Source organism: Elephantulus edwardii, unplaced genomic scaffold (assembly GCF_000299155.1).
Source record: "Elephantulus edwardii isolate Elephantulus edwardi_28Jun2011 unplaced genomic scaffold, EleEdw1.0 scaffold00077, whole genome shotgun sequence".
Lineage (NCBI taxonomy): Eukaryota > Metazoa > Chordata > Mammalia > Macroscelidea > Macroscelididae > Elephantulus > Elephantulus edwardii.
The window spans coordinates 8,839,997-8,858,884 of NW_006399827.1; positions in this window are offsets into that span (position 1 = coordinate 8,839,997).

Consider the following 18,888-nt stretch of genomic DNA (forward strand, 5'->3'; position numbering starts at 1 on the left):
GTCCTTCTCTGACTGAGATACTTCACTCAGCATAATGTCCTCCAGAGTCACCCATTTTGAATAATATTGCATGAGTTCCTTGTTTTTCAATGCAGCATAGTATTCCATTGTGTGAATATACCAGAGCTTCTCTATCCATTCATTTGTTGATAGGCACTTAGGTTGTTTCCAACTCCTTGCTATTGTGAACAAAGCAAAAGAAAAACTCCTTTATTGGTACACAACCCCCCCCCCACACCCCACACATCCCTACTCCCACCCCAAGTATACTCCACTCTGCAACCCTCATTCTGGCCTTCCACAGTGGTTACGCCATTTTACACTCCCATCAACAGTGAATAAGGGTTCCAGTTTCTCCACAACCTCGCCAGCATTTGTTGCTTGCTGTTCTGTTAAATTTTGCTATTCTGACTGGGGTGAGATGATATCTCATAGTTGTTTTGGCAAGGATATTCTTATTCAAAAAGACTATTGCACCTGAAAAGACAAGGTAATAGTGGGCATAGTTCAATGGGGATTAATTTTATCAAACACAATGTATAGGAATGATTTTATGAAACACAATGTGAATGAAGGAAAGTGTGAAACACAATGTATACAAATTTTTTAGGCAAACCAATATAGAATATTTTAAAAGAAAATAAATAAAAAGATAAGAAAAGGATGGCAGGATGATTAGAAAGCGGGAGGAAACATTACAACAGAAAGAGGGAGACTGTGGCCATAAAATAAGCCCAAGTCTAATTTCAACTCCCTTGAAGCAAAGAACTATTAAGGTTTGTTTTTTTAAAAAAAAAAGTGCTGGGGGTGGGATTGGTAGGAACAAAAATGTGCAACAATGAATGAATGGAAATCCAAGTTCTCTATAAACTTGTATTAAAATCGGAATTAAAATTAAAAAAATAGTACAACCACTGTGGAAAACAGCTTAGTGGTTCCTCAAAAAGTCAGACATGGAATTACCTTGATGACCCAGCAATTCCACTCCTATGTACACATCCCAAAGGCCCAACAGCAGGAACACAAGCAAATGCATAACTGTTCACAGCAGCAGTGTCTCCAAGAGCCAAAAGGTGGAAACAACCCACATGTCCATCAGCAGAGGGAGAAAGAAACAAATATGATATATACATGCATTGGGCTATTTCTCAGCCCTAAAGAGAAGTGAAGTTCTGATACTTGCATTGACAAAAAATTAACCTTGGAAACATTTATGGTTTTTAGTTGAGAGCTGAGGTGAAGTTAAGCTGGCTTTACTCACTAATTTCATGTACAGCAGAGTCAAACATCGCTTGCTCTAGACCATCTTCATGACTGTCGCTACCTCTCTGAGCTCTTTGTTGCTACCATCTCATTGATGGTTCAGTTTGCCTTTGCACAATATGCTTGGGTGAAGTAAATCAGATACAAAAGTACAAAAGTGCTTTTAAACATTTTCAATACAAATGTATACATTTTCAATACAAATGTACTCAAGTCAATTCTGAGTCACAGTGACCTTCCACTGGGGTTTAGAAATCGTAATGGGAGGAGACCATTCCTCTTTCTCCCATGGAGCCATACTGGTGGATTTGAACCACTAGAGACACATGACCATGACCTTTTGGTTAGCAGCACAACATGCTATAGACTACACTACCAGAGCTTCCTATAAAATCTCTACAATAGGTAAATGCATAGGGACAAAGTTTAAAAGTGATTACAAGGATCATAGGAGAACTGAGTTATTGCTTAGTGGGTCCTGCATTTGAGATGAAGAAACCCATTTGGAAATAGATATGGTGGCACAGGATGAATGCAAATGCAATTGTCACTAAATAATATACTTAAAATTGGCTAAACTGCTAGAATTTTATTCTCTTTTCCCACAATAAGATTTTTCAATAAAAAAAATTTCAAAAGTAAGACACATTTATCGCATCAAGTCAAAACATTTTTTTCTCTTTGCTGCTCCCATTAACATCGCATGATAATAAAACAGCCAACCTTGCATGATAATAAAAAGAAAACAAAAAAACACAACAAAACTCAACAGTTTTTGCTCCTTCATAGCTTTCCCCTGTCCTCACAGAAATACATGCAGGTGGAAACCTAAATAGGTTCTTCCTCTATATTTCACAGAAACAAGATCATCTATAAATTATTCAACTACTTGCCTTTTTATATGTATCTAATTTATATCTACAAAAAGGGTGCTGGTGATGGGTGGAGGGGGTGAAGGAAATGGGAAAGATCTTTTGTGGAAAAACAATGTATTCAAACTTTGTAAATAAATCAGTATAAAATTTTCTCTTTTTTTAAAAAAAGGAGAGCTGATGCTGAAGAGCTTTATATGTTGAGCTGCTAACTGGAAGTTCAGTGGTTCAAATCGCCCTGCTGCTCTGCAGGAGAAAAATGAAGCTGTCTCCTCTGATGAAGACTTAGGAATGTGGGAGCCCAATGGAGGGTTGACATGAGCTGATTAAGTTATATAAATAGCTAACTTATGAATTGATGGTACTGAAGGGAAAGTTTTACTGAAGGTAATGAAAAACAAAGCTCCAAGATGGAACAGAACAGCAGTTGAGATGTTTTAACAAATGAACACAATCCTGAAAGCGCTTATCTATCTATGCCAAGAAATTTAGACAACCACTACCAAGCCAATCAACTGGAAGAAATCTATACATTTTACTCATTAAAAAAAAGCCAGCCAATGGAATGTGGAAATTCAAGCTACAATCAGAACGGAACATGAAGGCTATCATTGCTTGTGTTAGATGGATTTTGGCTGGAAGCAAAGAATATCAGAACGATGTTTATTTATGCTTTATTGACTGTGCAAAGGCATCCGGCTGTGTGGATCATAACAAATTATGGGTAACATGAAGAAAAGGAATTCCAGAAAGTTCCATTGCTCATGTAGAATGTGTAGATAGATCAAGAGGCAACCATTTGAATAGAACAAGGGGGACTCTGTGTGGTTTAAAATTAGGAAAGGTGTGTGTCAACGTTGGATTCTTTCATTATACTTATTCAATCTGTGTGTTGAGCAAATAAACTGAGAAGCTTTACTATATGAACAGAACATCAAGATTGGAGGAAGACTCATCAACTAGCCATGTTATGCAAATAACACAACCCTGCTTATGAAAAGTGAAGAGGACTTGAAGGATTTACTGAAGAAGATCAAAGACTACAGCCCTCAGTATGAGTTATACTGCAACATCACGAAAACAGAAATCCCTCCAAATTGTACCAACAGAGAAAATGTTTATTTTTGTTATGATTTCATTTTACTTGGATCCACAATTCACACCTATTGAAGCAGCAGTCGAGATATTAAAGTACTACAGTGGGAGAAAGAGTGTACTACTGCAGGAGACCTCTTTCAAGGGTTAAGATGTCACTTTGGGGACTAAGTGAGCTCTGGGGTGTAGTCTGGAGGTGTTGCAAAGCTAACCAAAGGCAGCACCTCTCTGGCAGTTCTAATTCATGAGCAGCTCCACAGGAGGAAGATGGGCAATCTCCTCTCCTGTGATTTATGGCACCTAAAAACCTTGCTGGAGGGACAACTATGCGTTGATTTAGACTCAATAACAAAGTAGGAGTTTGAGTTGAGGATTGAGGTATGCCTGACCCAAGCCATGGTGTTTCAGTCATCTTGTATGCATATGAAAGTTGGAAAAAGAATAAGAAAGGACAAAGAAGAATCGATACCTTTGCAGAATGGTGTTGACAACATATACTGAATATAGAATGGACTGACAGAAGAACAAACACATCTGTCTTGGAGGACGTATAGACGGTTCCTGAGAAAGAGGATGGCAAGGCTTTGTCTCATGTGCTTTGGGCACATAAGGTAAGTCCTTGGAGAAGGACATCACACTTAGTAAAGCAGAGAGTGGGTGAAAAAAGAGGAAGACCTTCCATGAGGTGAAATGACAGACAGAGCAGCTGCAACAATGGCCTCAAATGTAGTAGGGGCTGTGCGGAGGGAACAGGATGGGGAAATGCTCACTTCTGTTGTATAATGGTTCACTAGCTATGAGTTTTAGCCAACTGTATGGCACTTAACAACAATCATTAGAGTGTCTAAAAAGACTCAGATTCATTGTCATCAAGTTGGAATCAATCCATAGCTGACCTTCTAGTGGGTTTTCAGAGGCTGTAAATTGCACAGGAGGAGGCTGCCCATCATCTTTCTCCCTTAGATCCAAACCTTCAGAGAGAACATGCCTTTGTGTTAGGAGCACCACTCCTTACAGACCACGCTATCAGAGCTCCCTATTTAGATAGATATCTGACTGGTTAAGAATGTTCATGAGGTTTATTACTTAGTCCAGATGTATCATCATTAATCAAACTATTCACCTGTTATTGACCTTTCAGGAAGTTGATATTTGGCCACTACAAACATTGCTATAAAATAATTTTGCTTTATGTATCTTTCCATGCTGGCATCTCTCTATTTTTTGTAAAGTAGATTTACAGAAGTGAGATGGGGCCATACATTTCAGTTTTAATAGCTATTAACAGAATTTTACAATAATACAGTAGTACTGAGAATGCATGAACCCCTCAGTAAGCACCTCGCTCTTGAGTGTTTGTATCTGATCCCCCACCCCTACCTCAGTGTCCTAGCTCACATCTTCAAGTGATTTATTCAGTAACGGTTCTAGAAAGGAAGGATCTTTAAAAACAGATTGCACATCTGAAAAGGTCTTTCATTGCCTTCCTTACATAAACATCTTAGCTTTTCCTTTAGGATTTTCTAGATTATGTTTTCTTCAAACTGCAGGTCACAATGCACTCATTGCAGTGGGTTGTCATCACGTTTCTAAAGACATAGGCGAGTGTTGACAGGACTGGAAAGATCAGAGGGCAATGAATGTAGGGAGGATCCTTACTGAACCACAAATGTCTGAAGAACTGAGCAAGTGGGAGCTTTCAATTTTCTTTTTATATCCATTAGGCTGTTTGCAACTGCTTAAAACAACAACAACAATATAAATGGGTTACAAAAATTTATTTTGAATGCTAAGCTGAAGTAAACATTGATATATACTATGATAAGTCTGACACTTTAAATTTAGGTTCTTTGATATTTTTTCCATGTGTCTTTAAGATTCTCATTTTATCATCATCCCGATTCGATACTGTCTTTAGAATTATTCTTTTTTAAAAAAATATTTTTTAAAAGAAATATATGCACATGTCATTTTGTAAGCATCTCCCACCCCCACCCTGAAAGAATGTAAAAAGAAAAGTCAAATTACTTCTAGGCATCCAGCTTCCCCACAAAGGTCTCTGTGTGGGGCTGGAGGAGTTCCAGAATTTTTTTTTTCTCTTTAAGAACCCCAGCATGATCCACTGTGGTCTTATTTTAATTAACTTTGCTTGGAACTCCAAATATACTCAGTTTCCAATTGAGTTCTTTATATCAGAAAAAAAAATTTCCCATTTCTTTGATTATTGCTTTCACTCTGTCCTTTTCTCACCATATTTCTTCTCTCTAAGTTAGAACTTCTGTGTCTCCCTTTCTCTTTCATGCTTATTTTCTCTTTTCTCCATGTCTTGGCTGCTATTTACAACTTACATCATGATTTCTAGCTTAGCTATTGTGGTTCCTTCCCACCGCATGCACACTTCCTGCTCTCCAATGTCCCCTCCTTTACAATGATCTTTTCTACTTTCAGAGAAACAGTGCCCCCAGGAATTTTCCAGGAACTTGAATCAAATATTCAGACACTCTTGGGGAAATGTGTGTTGCAGTCATTTTCTTCCCCCCACGGTAGTTGTTTCCCCAGACCCTTCAGGGGTGTTTATCCTCTGAGTTGCAGAACTGTTTTTCAGGTTCTATTAGTTGTCTTTTGCTTCATCCTCACAGAGGACAAGTTCAGTGTGGAGTTAGGGTGGAGTCTTTAGTTCCCTGGTTTCATGTTTCCGTGAGGTAGTGGGATTTGATGTGAGGGGTGCTGATTTAAAGGAGGTTACAATGAGAGTTTCTCTGTCGTTCTCTCTCCTCATCTTGGTCCACTCTTTGGAGGAACAAAGTGTCTGGTGAATGCGCCTCAGCTCTTTCTCCTGAGAGCATTCTTTCTGGACTCCTCTGTTGTGCTCAGCTACTACCAGAAGCCTGGTGGTTAGAGTCTGCCCAGTGGCACTATGGGGGAAAGTTGACCTCTTTCCTTTAGCTTGTATTAGTTGCCATAGAGTCCGTTCCAACTCATGCCCACCCCATGTGTGTTGAGTGGAATTGCTTCAGAGGATTTTCACGGCTGTGACCGCTCAGAAGCTGATTGCTAGGTTTGTCTTCCAGATTTGGTTCTGGGTGAGTTCAAATCTCCAACCAGTTGGCTAATAAATGACCCAGCCATTTTAACATTTCAACTAGTAGTGGAGCGCTTAATCGCCTGTGCCAATGAATAGTCTTCTGTACTAAAAGATAAAGGGAGCCACTGAAACCTTAAGGGAGAGCTGCTCTACTCCGAGACTTGAGGTGGTTGAGTGTCAGATCAGCTGGAGTTTTAGTCTTTGTCTGATAATAAACACCCTGGCCCTGCAGGGGGCAGTGTGTCAGATCACTACCTAACTCGCTCTCCAATTCAGGCGTGAAAAAACTCGGGAGCCTACTTGTCTAAGGAGCTAAAATCTGACATTTCCATCTCCAGTTGCCTAATTCCTGTGACCTAATTGTCTAGCCAAGAATGACTCACATGCATGCGCAAATGCTGGACAATGAATAAAGAAAAACAAAGGAAAAATTGATGCCTTTGAATTGCGAGGAGAATATTGAAAATGCCAGGGGTTGAGAGAAGAACAAATAAATCTGTCTCGGAATAAATATGCCAGGGTGCTCTTCAGAAGCGAGGATGGAGAGAGTTTGGACACGTTGTTGGGAGGGACCAGTCCCGGAAGGACACCGTGCTTGGTAAAAACAGAGTCGCGGCGGGGGAGGGGAGGAGAGGAAGACTCTTACTGAGATGGATTCACACAGAGGTTGCAAGGATGGGCTCAAACACAGCGAGGATTATGGGGACGGCACCGGGCCAGACAATGTTCCTATTCTGTGGTACATGGGGTCGCTCTGAGTCAAGATCAAACACTTGAAAGAAATTATTTCCTCCCCGCCCCCTTGTTGTGTACCGACCAATCAGATCCGACTGGTACAGCAGGAGATTACTCCTCTGTCTCCAGCAGTGCATCTGGTGGATTGAACCACGCACCTTTGGGATTGCAGTACAGCTTCTTGCCACTAGGCCACCAGAGCTCCCTTCAAGCAATGATTTATAGGGTATTGCACAAGCTCTGGGCACCACCTCGGGGACAGGGCACCAATGAAAATGTAATATGATACATCGCAGTTTGCAGTGCCAGCTGTGAGACCATCCATCCAGTCATTTACAAACTCATTGCCCTCGGCGCTGTTTTTCTGAGCTGTGCCTCACTCAGCCTCAGGACTTAGTGCCAAAAAAGAACTGAGTTACATACCGGGGAAGGCCTGAGGAGTTCTGGCCTGAATATTTCTCAGAGTGACTTTCTGGTTCAGATCAAAGGCATTCAGGAAAACACAGCAGGGATCATCATTGCAGACATGGAGCCACCAGCAGGAGTGGGGGAAGCCCCGCTGGGAGATTTGTGCTACCTCCACGGAGGAATTCTGAGGAAACCAAAGATCAGGAGCGTCATTATTTTCGAATCCGTAACACTCGTAAATACATTAAAAAGGGATTGGAGGGTAGGGCGAGGTGAGGCTCCTGACAGGGTGATGGCGGGTGTTCCTGCCTCATGCAGCCAGTAGTCCACCAGGTGAATCAGGAGGTAATAGAGGTGTTCCCCAGAGGTTCCCAGGCTTCTCTGGGCTGTTCTGAAGTTAGTAGGTATACAGAAGTGGGAGGAAAGAAGAGGGGTTCTCCATCACCCCAGGACCCCTCCAGTGCTCCTGACCTCCAGTCTTTGTCCTCCGAATTAGGAGCAGAGTCCTCAGTCCTGTCCTGAACACGCGGCCCTGTCATGAGGGTTGAGGACTTGCCTTTGCCCCCTGCCCTGACTCCCCAGCCTTCACTTTGCTCTGCAGGCACCTTCTGGAAGCACTTCCTCATCTTCTCTTCTTCTGATGGTCATGTCAGGTTATTCCTGTGGAACAGGAAGGCAGAGAGGCCAAGGAAGCTCTCCAGAGATCGGTGTTAGTGCCACCTTCCTGCCAGAAACTCTCAGCCAAGTCTTATTAACTCATTCACTATGATTATGTCCACTTGGGAATTTGAAAATAATACAGTGCCAGTGTTTCCTAGGCTAAGCCTTCTGGGCCTGTTGGATCCCTAATTACTGTGATATGGTTTGCTGATTATAAAGACGCTGAAGATCGAGGCTTCTGCATGAAGAGTGTCAGGTTGAAGGTACACAGGCCTGAGTAACTCACCTCTGAAACACCTCAAAACCCCAAAACTAATTGCTTCCGTTTGGAACCTACTCACAGCTGATCACCATGGGTTTCTGAGCCTCTGACTGAATCAGGAGGAGCTTGCCTATCTTTCTCACTTAGATTCAAAGAGCAACTCCCTTTACATGAGACCACAAAGCAGCCTCCAGCTGTTCCCCAATCCTCACTGTCTTAGCTTTCAAATAAAGGTTAGGGTCATTCTAAGAGTGTTTCAAACAGGTCCCAACTAGTAGCCAAAAGGTTGGTAATTTGAACCCAACTAAAGATGCTTCAGGAGACATCTCACCATCTGTTTCTGAAAACATACAGGACAGTTTGACTCTGAACACAGGGTGTTACCTGAGTCAGAACTGACTCCACAACCAACAACAGAAGAGGCTGTGGCACAAGAAATATCACTGCTGTTGTCAGATGGATTTTGACAGAAAGCAGAGAATATAAGAATGTCTGTTTGTGTTTTATTGACTATGCAAAGGTATTTAACTGTGTAGATCATAAACTATGGGTAGTATTAAGAAGAATAGGGGGGAAAAGAAGAAAGAGAATCCAAGAACATCTAATCCTGCTCATACAAAACCTACACCTACACTAAGAACCTGTTGTCCAGAGTAAGGTAACATCATATAGTTTAAAATTAAGAAAGGTGTATATCCCTACAACCAGGAGAAGATAAAGTAGATGAATGAGATCTTCTAAGAATCAATCCCTATGCACATCCAAAAACTTCTCCAACAGGGTAAAAAGGGAAACCACAGACTGGGAAAAAGTATTTGGTAATAACATATCAGATAAGGGACTTATATCCAGAATTTATAAAATACTTGAGCACCACAACAAGGTAAAGGTAAATAATCTGATAGAAAAGTGGGCACAGGATATGAACAGACACTTCACCAAAGAAGACATTCAGATGGCCAACAAGCACATGAAGAAATGTTCAAAATCCCTAGCTCTAAGAGAGATGCAAATTAAAACAACTATGAGATATCATCTCAGCCCAGTCAGAATAGCAAAATTTAATAGAACAGCAAGCAACAAATGCTGGTGAGGTTGTGGAGAAACTGGAACCCTTATTCACTGTTGGTGGAAGTGTAAAATGGTGCAACCACTGTGGAAGGTGGTATGGCGCTTTCTAAAAAAGTTGCAAATAGAGATACCATTTGACCCAGCAATTCCACTACTGGGAAAATACCCCAAAGAGACCATAACTGACACCCAACCAGATATATATGCACACCCATGTTTATCGCGGCTTTGTTCACAATGGCAAGGAGTTGGAAACAACCTAAGTGCCCATCAACAAACGAATGGCTAGAGAAGCTGTGGTATATTCACACAATGGAATGCTATGCTACATTGAAAAACAAGGAACTCATGCACTATTATTCAAAATGGGTGACTCTGGAGGACATTATACTGACTGAAGTATCTCAGTCACAAAAGGACAAATACTGCATGGTGCCACTGTTGTAAAACAAGACTGACCTCACTGTTGGGGGGAGACTGAGAAAGATGGGTTCAATAATGTATACTGCATTGAAACAGATGAGGGAGAAAACTGTTTAAAAGGGATATGTGATTAGGTATTTTTGTCATGACAGGAGTCTAGAGCAAAAGCTACATGGTGGAGTGGACCTGTGGGAGGTTTTGTAAAACAATGAAAGAATTTTTCTTTTACTTTTCCAAGAGGGTAGTATTCTGGGGGGTAGGGTTGGGAGGGGAGAAATGTGCAGCAATGAATGAATGGAAATCCAAAGTCTCTGTAAATTTTTACTGAAATTAATAATAAATTAAAAAAATTAAAAAGAAAGGTGTACATCAGGGCTATATCCTTTCTCCATACCTGTGCAACCTGTATCCTGAATAGATCATTAGAGAAGCTGGACGCTGAAGGAAAACATGGCCTCGGGATAGGAGGAGGACTCAAAAGCAACCTGCATTATGCAGATGACATGGCCTTGCTTGCTCACAATGAAGATGACTTGAAACTCTTGCTGTAGATCAAATACCCAGCCTTCAATGTGGATTAACCTTAGTACCAAAAGGACAAAAATACATACCACTGGGCTGATAGGCAGCATCACGATAGTTGGAGAAAAGATTGAAATTGTTAACCTTTTACTCTTGCTTGGTTCCACAATCAACACCTGTGGCACCAGCAGTGCAGACATCAAAAAACACATTACATTGGGAAAATCTGCTGTCAAGGATCTCTCCAAAGCACTGAGGAGCAATGATGGTAGGTTATAGACTGAAGTGCACCTGATTCAGACCGTGGTCTTTTCAATCACTTGCTATGCAGCTGAGAGCTGGACAATGAATAAGGATGACAGAAGAAGAATTGATGACTTTGAATTGTGGTGTTGGAGAAAAGCACTGAATATCTCATGGTCTGCTGAAAGAACAGAGACATGTCCTGGAGAAGGTGCAGTCAGCATGCTCCTTAGAGGCAAGGATAGTAAGGCTTTGTCTGATATACTTTTGGGCATGTTGTTAGGAGGTGTTATTACCTGGAAAGAGACATCATGCTTGGAAAAGTTGAGGGTCAGCGAAAGAGAGGAAGATCCTCAATCAGACTGACACAGTCACTGCAGCAATGGGTTCAAGTGTGTCAGAGATTGTGAGGACGGCGCAGAATATGACAGGGTTCAGATCTGTTGTTCATATGGTGTCTGTGAGTCAGACTCAACTCAACAGAACCTAACAACAACACTGCCTCCTTCCCTTCCCTTCCCAGAGCCTTCCCTGACTGTTCTCCACCCAACCCCCAGGTAGAGCTGATCACGTGGTGTCCCTCACTCCCCAACCCCCACAGCATACACTCACCCATTTGTTGTGTGTGCCTTCCCTCTTTTCTATTCTGATTTTAAAAGGTTTCTTACCTCCTCTGATTTCTGATTGTAAGAACACTTACAGTCACCTTTTGTGTGCTTTTAACATTTCTGAAATTATCATAGAGAGGCTGAAATTATTATAAAGCCATTCCCGGTTAATAAAACTCCCCAGGTGTTTGTGCCCACAGAGCAGATAATGCAGGGAAATGCACTTTGCAAACTGCAGAGCCCTGAGTGGTGACGGGTGTTGTGGAAACCTGCAGAATTTTGGAAACCTGCAAGGCTGAACTCTGCCCTGTGTATGGAGCCATGTGGTGACACTTGGATTAACCTTTACACCAAGGCAGATGCATATTCTGATTCTGGTCCAAAACCAGAGGGGGAACATGAATGAAACAGACAACCAGGAGGTTTCTACTTAGTCTTCCTCGATGGGATCCTTGGATCTACCCCCTGCCAGGAGATAAAGAAGAATTGCATTAAGAAAAGCTGCTGTTAGGGACCTCTCCAGTAGAGCAATGATGTCATTCTAGAGACTAAGGTGTGCCTGATCTAAGCGGGGTCTTCACAATTAATTGCTATGCTTCAGACAGCTAAGGCTTATGCTAGAAGAACTGATGCCTTTGAGTTGTGGTGCTGGAGAAGAATACTGAACATACCATGGAGAGAGAGTCTACTCCAAATGCTAAAGGAGGGCATGTTTGTGAAAAGCCAGACTTAGGAGTTTCTTAGAGTGGAACGATGGTCTTTGTCTTGTAGACGTCCGTGTGTATTTTGTTCATAATCTCATGGATTGTAGGAGCAGAAGCTCTGAGGAAGCACATGTGGTCCTGACCCTGTCTTCACCTTAACAGGTTGAAAAACTCCTGCCTGAATTACACAGGAAGCACCTCAGGAGCAGCCACCATATTACTAGTTTGTTGAACGGGTTTCAGCAAAGCTTCTGACAAGGAGAAAAGGTGTGGTGATCTATCAGTGGAAACCCTATGCATCACAATAGTTTGCTCCCCAACGATCATGAGGAAGGCACAGGCCTGGGAAGCCATTTGTTTCAATGGGCACAGAGTCTTTGCGAACCAAAAGCTGATTCAGCTGCAGCCATCCACAGCTTTAACCAGACATGTCAGTCTTCAACCTTGATAACAAAGTCCTGATATTGAGACAACCTGTCTGGATTGACCGTGGCAAAAGCCTTGATGGAAAGAGACGTAGGGCCCAAAGCTGAAGGATGTAGGGAGACTCTGAACACCCTACTGGCCCTGTGAAGTCGAGGTGACCAAGTGTCCTGTCTCTAAGGTTGGTTCAAACCCACTAGCAGCTCCATGCGATAAGGATGGGCAACCTCCCCCTGTTCCATTTGCAGCCTCTTGAAAACCTGTTGTTGTTGTTGTTGTTTGGTGCCGTTGAGTCGTAGACGACTCATAGCGACCTTATGAACGAACGGCCTGAGCACTGTCCGTACATAGAGTTTCCGGAGGCATGCCATTTCGGAAGTGGATGCCGCTCCTGCTTCCAGGCTTGTTTTAGTTGGGAAGCTCCAGTCAACCTGTTGGAGGGTCAAAAATGAGTCAGTTCCAACTCAATGGCAATGAGTTTGAGTTTGAATCATTATAATCAACTAACGTAAGGTTCTGTAGAATGTCCAACAGCTCTTGGTTCATTTGAATTATATACTGAGTGTGGAAGAGTTAACATTTCCTTAGGGAAAGATTGTAAATATGTACTTCGGGCAAGTTTAGTTGGCAGATGTCGTATGGAGCATCTGGGGTCACTTTTTCTTGCCTCTTCCACCTTTAAATCTCCACAGACCTTGGGCAGCCATCGTGACCTGAGCATTCTGGGTGCCACTAACAAAGACCCCTGGGCTCCTTGGCATGAGGATAAGCCTGAGTCCCTGCACAGCACTGAAAGCAGGCACTGCGTTGCCTTTCTAAGGAAGCACGTGGCTGTGGTTGGCTGAGGAGCAAGTTCTAATGGGAGGCTGTCCTCGAACACAGGAAGACACCCTGTATGGCACTGGGACAGGTGGCCAAGCACCTGGAGGTGCTGCAAACCAGCACAGAGAGCTTTTGTGGTTTGGGCACTAGTAATAATGGAACTACACTTGTGCCCACAGGTTATTAAGGCCTCGGGCCAGGAACGTGCCCCTTCAAATCAGTATTCTTCACATCCTTATTAAGAAGAGATGTGGAGAAACAGATGTTCTGTTCATAAACACTGCATCTATATCCCTTTATGTTAAACATGAAGGATTTATTGACTGTGGTTATCACATGCTCTTTTCTGAACCAGACAACTTATTGAGAGGCCTATTAAACCGTTTAAGTAAGAGACAATAAAATAAATATCTTCTTCCGGCTAAGTAGTAGTTCTCCTTGCATGGTTTGATTTCACAATTTCAACTGACTGCAGCTGGCAGCTTCAGAGACCTGTTTCCGACTTGCCAGCTGGTTCTAAAGTTGGCCCATGGCTGCATGTTTGACTTTTACACTGTGGTGAAAATACTCAATAGAAATCGTTTATTAATGCCACTAAATCATGTATGTAGAAATTGTTCAATGTGTGCATGTTTTGGTTTGTATAATAACATCAGAAAGAGGTATCTGGGATAAGTGAGAAAGCTTTTCCGATTTCCACTCACAGGCTGTTTCTCATGCTTGCGTAAGTGGAGATAATTTATATCTTGCCTGCATGAAAGGCAGGGGCTCTAGTAGCATAGTCCATAGGGAGTTGCTCTCCTACCCCAAAGGCAATGCCTCTCTGTCAGTTTGAATCCACCAGCCACTCTGAGAGGGAATGATGGACAGTCTCTCCATTAGATGAGTTCCAACTCAGCATCCATAAGTGTGAAGGGGTTTTTTGGTGGTTTTGTTTTTTTTTAGTTTGAGTTTTTTTATATGTAAGGAGTCAGCTGTGGTGTTGGAGAAGATTATTGAGTATGTCAGGAACCGCTAGGAGAACAAACATATTCATCCTGGAGAGGGTAAAACCAGCTTGCTCCTTAGAGGAAAGGATTCTGAAGCTTTGTCTGACATACTTTGGGCATTTTGCAATGTGGGATCAGTCCTTGGAGAGGGAATGGTAGAGGGACAGCACAAGAGAGGAAGACCCTCAATGAGATGGATTGACTCAGTGACTGGGGTAACGGGGGCAGGTGATTCAAAGAGATAAAGTTGGCTTAGGATAGAGCAGGGTTTAGGGCTGTTGTACATGGGGTTGCTATGGGTTGCAAGTGATTTGATGGTACATAACAACAACAACAACAACAACAGCAACAACAACAAAGGAGTCATAAGTGAAAATCGAGATAATTAGTACCACACTTCTGATTAATCCCAAGGATTCACTTTGCTGGTCTGCTTCTTAAATTGACTCTACAAAGAGACATTTTAATTATATATTCGCTGAAATAGCGAATGTGAGGTAATTGGTGGTTCAGTGGTGGAATTCTTGCCTTCTTTGTGCACTGACTTCATGTGTAGCACCACCTCGTCAGTGAAAGTTTGGGTTTTGCTTTGATGCTGAAAACTTTCAACAGAACTTGTAGACTAGAAAGAAAAATCTGACATTCTACTTCTGTGAATCAGTCAGTGGAAACCTGTGGACGAATCATGGAGATAGCACAGGATTGGAAAGTATTTTGTTCTTTGTACCCAGGATTCCCATGACTTCAGGGTCTCTGTTGTAGTTATGTGCCGTTGAGTCCAGTAACACACATAATGACGCTATGAACAGCTGATCTGAACCCTGTGCTATCCTGTACCGTCCTCACACTTCCTGACATACCAGAGCCCATTGCAGCAGTCACCTGTCAATCAGCCTGGTTGAAGGTCTTCTCCTTTGCCAGCCTTCCACCCTTCCAAGCATCATGTCCCTCTACAAGGAATAGCCCTTCCTAACAATGTGCCTAAAGTACATTCTTGCCTCCAAAGGGCACTCCAGCTGTACCCTCTGAAAGACATATTTATTTGTTCTTTTGGCTGTCCATGGGATGTTCAGTGCTCTTCTCCAAGACCATTACTCAAAAGCATCAGTAATTCTTCTGTGATCCCTATTCATTGTCCAGCTCTAAGATGCATAGCAAGTGATCAGAAAGACCATGGCTTGAACCAACACTGACATCATTACTCCTCAATAATTTGGAGAGTTCCCTAACTGCAGATTTTCTCAGTGCTACATGTCTCCTGACTTCCTGACTGCTGGTACTAAGGGTGTTGATTGTGGATCCAAGTAAGATGAAGTTATTGACGGTTTCAATATCTTCTCCATCCCTATAATGTTGCCTATCAGTATAGTGGAAAGAATCTTTTGTTTTCTTTATGTTGAGATGCAATCCATACTGAAGGCTGCATTCCTTGATCTTCTGCAGTAAGTACTTCATGTCCTCCTCACTTTCAGCAAGCGAGGTGTGCCATCTGCATAACACAGGTTGTTGATAGAGTTCCAGGGCCTCTAAGCGGATTGATTAATATGATATAATCAATATAGAGGGATCTCTGGTGTCATAGTGGTAAGGAGTTGTGCTGTCAACCCAAAGGCCCACAGTTCAAATCCTCCTGCTACTCTGAAAAGAAGGAAAGATGGACAGTTTCCTTCTGTGCAATTTCTTGCCTCTGAAAACCCACTAGAGAGTCAGCTCTGAATCAGACTCCATGGTACTTAACAACAAAAAAGGGCTTCTTAGCTGATTAAGGTCATATAATCAATACAGTGACAATGGGGTCAAGTGTGCAGGAGATGGTGCAGTTGGCTCAGGATAGGCCAAGGGTCAGGCCTAGCCTTACTAAGTTGCTGAATAATAGTCAACTTGAGGGCACACAACAACAGCTACTCAATACAGAGGGCGCTCTGGGGGCATAGGCTGTGTAAGAAGTAGTCCAGCTAACCCACAGGCAGTGACTCTCTGGTAGTCTAAGTCCACCCATAGCTGAGAGGGAGAAAAATGGACAGTCTCATCCTGTTCATTTTACAGCCTCTAAAACCCTGCTGAAGGGTCAACTATGAATGAGCTCTGCCTGGATGACGATGAGTTTGAGTTTTTGAGTTTGAATCAATATGGTCAGCTAAAGTAAGAGTCTGTGAAATGTCTGATAGATCTTGGCTTGTTTGAATTGTAATATAAACCGAGCACGGGCAAGTTAACATGGCCTTAGGGAAAGATTGTAACTACATCCTTTGGCCATCCATGCAAAACAAAGCAGTCTTGATCTTCTTGATAAGGATGAAAAAGAATGAAATTACCAGATTTCTGGCTCTATGCATGAACCCGAGGCCCATTTGTCTGCTGCAGCAGAGATGATACCCAGCAGAGCAATGGAAGGCCAGCAATGGGGGTAGTCTACTGTCATCGCCACGATCCTTCTGGATTTGTGGGCCCGAATGGGGAACTAAATGCGGGCAATGGTGTGAATCATCCTTTACATCTCTAAGGATTCTATTAATGTTTCCCACTCCTCCCCAATGCAGTATGGCTTTTGACTGGGGTGAATGACAGCTTCAGAAGCCCGTGTTTCACCTGCCACATTATTAGGGCTCTTACACTACAGACCAACGATACACTGTCAGGTTTCTGTCAGCTCAGCTATGTCTGCTCCAGTGATATACACTAGGCGACCAGGAACATGAACACTGGATGGGTCTATGCACCCAGTAGACCCACTGAGGAGCTAGTTACATACTAGAATTAGAATTATCAGCTGACCCCATATGCTCTCACTCTAACAAGCGGGCACAATAATGCTTCCGATGCTTGGGTATTGATATCAGTAACTTGGATTTGGTCAAACAATTCTGCAAATATCTGGATAATTGTCTTTCCTTACTCAAGTAAATATCCAAACTCTAAGGAAGGGCTGATGGATCTTTCTCTCTCTCTCTCTCTCTCTCTCTCTCTCTCTCTCTCTCTCTCTCTCTATATATATATATATATATATATATATATATATATATATAACGTGTGAGTGTCTGTATAGTGGCCTAGTGGCAAGAAGCTGCACTGCAATCCTGAAGGCAAGTGGTTTGAGGCCACCAGCTGCTCTGTGAGGGAAGGAGGGACAATCGACTCCATGCCGTTAACTACCTCTGAAAACCTACCAGAGAGGCAGCTATGCATCAGTTCTGACTCAATGGTACACAATAACAACTAGATAGATAGATAGATAGATAAATAGATATGTGCCTGGTAATAAAAGCTAAAGGGAGCTCTAGTGTCCTAGTGGTAAGAAGCTGCACTGCAATCTCCAAAGCATGAGGTTCAAATCCACCAACTGCCCCAAGGGAGAAGGATGAGCAATCTCCTTCTGTGTGATTTCCTGCCTCTGAAAACCTGCTGGAAGGTCAGCGGTGAGTTGATTCTGATTAGACGGCACACAACAACAATAACAACAAAAGAGCTTCCTTTAGTTCAGCACTGACAAAGGATTGTGACTTAGTATGGAGGTGACTGATTTCCCCCCCCCATTTTTTAGGAAGTTAAGCAATGTCCTTTTTGCTGCCCATCTATCTTGCACTGGGTGGCACGGTGCCTGTAAAGGAGTAAATTAGGCAGAATTAGAAGGTGAGCTGCAATCCGTTCCACCAGAGGCCTGAGACGATCCTTCAGGGAGGTCTGGAGCTGATGTGATCCTTTAGCTTTATCGCAGACGTAGCCCAGAGAGTTAGGCCTTTGTACGATTGCACTGACCAGTTACTGGGAGACCCAGAATAATGCCTGAAGAAGGCTAAATTGTGAGTCATCAACAGCCAGTCTTTCAGGGGGGTAAGGGGAAATGAAGGTTCTCATTCTGAATAGCAGCACATGCTATTATCTGCTACAATGGAGGAAAAGCTGACAGCAGAAGACAGAGAAAGCAGAAAGATACCAGATTTTTCCTTCAACCTTTGCGCTGCTGGATATAACCTTACCTGAAGCCACATTTTCTTAGGACTTCCCAAGTACACATGCAAACAAATTCTCCTATTTGCGTAAGCCACTTGAGCTGCGCTTTCTGTCATGTGTAGCACAAAGTCTAACCATGAATCCAAAAGCAAAATTAATGGTTTGTTGCATTTTTAAAAAGCAGACACTAAGATTACATTTGTGAATTAGAAAATTTATTAGTGAAAAAGGTTTCCCTATAAATAAGTGATGATTCTTTTCTTGGTCTACAGTGCTGTCTGAATATGGAATGGGAATTACTTAAGGACATATTTACAAGCTTATACTGCAGCATAATTGGTGCTTGTTTGAGCACTTGTTTAATATTTAATTTTGCATCATTTCTTGAACTAATTTTATTGGCACATTTTCAGCATTTCAGTGAGAGAGTTCACATAAATCACATTAATAATAAATAGCATGAGGGTGTCTTATATTTCTTTCCTGAGCTATCATTTCAAGTTAATTTTCTATGACAGGGAATTCTAAATGTATGGCTGCAGATAAGGCTTTTGTAATATCTGCTTCAGCAACCAACAGGAAATGCAATGTGATTTTAATTATATTTGTGTCTTGGATTTTGACACTGTGTCTTATTTAGGTTATTAACTCTTGTGAAGTGTACCTCTTCATAAAACGTTCCAGCCACCCATGACAAAACAGGCTTGCCCAGACAAGACCTGACACCAAAATGAAGCTGTAAAGAAGTAAGT